Here is a 1,171-nt window from a genome sequence, read left to right on the forward strand (position 1 = left end):
TTTTTTTTCCTTGATGAACCATCAAACCTTGCAAGATCTGTGGGTTGCTGCTACTAAGTGATACATGGATCTTGGCTATTCCAGAACTTCTCAACTTCTGTCTCCTTGCTCACTTTAGAATAAAGTCCTTCTTTCTCTCACCTTACCACCTCCAAAGCATTTTTTTTTCTCCTACCCAGACACATGGCATCATCTCTTCTGAGTCTTCTTCGTATCCTCTCTCTGATTCATCCTGCAAAACATCCTCAGGCATGTAATTTCAAAGGGCCTAGTTAGAATATTCCTGTTTTGAAGAGGGATAAAGGGAAAATACAGAGGGAAACACAAATTGATATCTCAAGAATGACTCTGTCACTTTGTGATGCTCACTTTATGTTTTTCTCTAATTCTGGTAGTTTTAACATATAGTAGCTGAGTTATAGCCATACTATAGTATTATGTTTTAATTCACACTATTACTTCCTACTTCTAATTATATTACTTTAAAAATAAAATAAGCAGACTCAAGGAGGTTCTTTAAGTTCATTCATGCATTAATGAGGAAGATTATACCATGAAGAGATAGAAGGATAGAGTAGCTAGAAGTAAGAGTTGCACAGTCAGACTGATGTGTAACTGAATATAGATTCTGCCACTTCTTAGCCACTTACTAACGTCTGACCTTTGCATAAAGTGACTTTTCTTACCTTAAAAATGGGATAAGGCAAATCAATAAAGATAGACCTCAGATTAGTGGTTGCAAAGGGGTTGTGGGTGGGAGAAGAAACTGAACACAAAGGGAAAGAAGAGGACTTATGGGAGTGATGGAAATATTCTATGCCTTGATTGTAGAAATGTTACAAAACTCATGAAACTGTACACCTAAAAAGACATGAATGTTACTGTGTGAAAATTATACCATAATAAATCTTAATTAAAAGAAACAGGATGATGATACCTTTTTAAGGAAGTGTTTAATACTCAGTGAGCACTCAATAAATATTAGCTTTTATCTTAATTGTTACTTGGGATTCTCTAAGAAATAGTACTTACCTTGGTGATATACATGTAACATTTTTGTTATGGCATGCAAAAGTACATAATTATGGGGAATTGCGAAGGAAAAGTACTGAAAATATTTCCTATAGTCTCCCAAACGTATGGATCTGGAGAAATAATTAGAATGGCATGA

The sequence above is a fragment of the Propithecus coquereli genome, unplaced genomic scaffold (genome assembly GCF_000956105.1).
Source record: "Propithecus coquereli isolate 6110/MARCELLA unplaced genomic scaffold, Pcoq_1.0 Scaffold392, whole genome shotgun sequence".
NCBI lineage: Eukaryota > Metazoa > Chordata > Mammalia > Primates > Indriidae > Propithecus > Propithecus coquereli.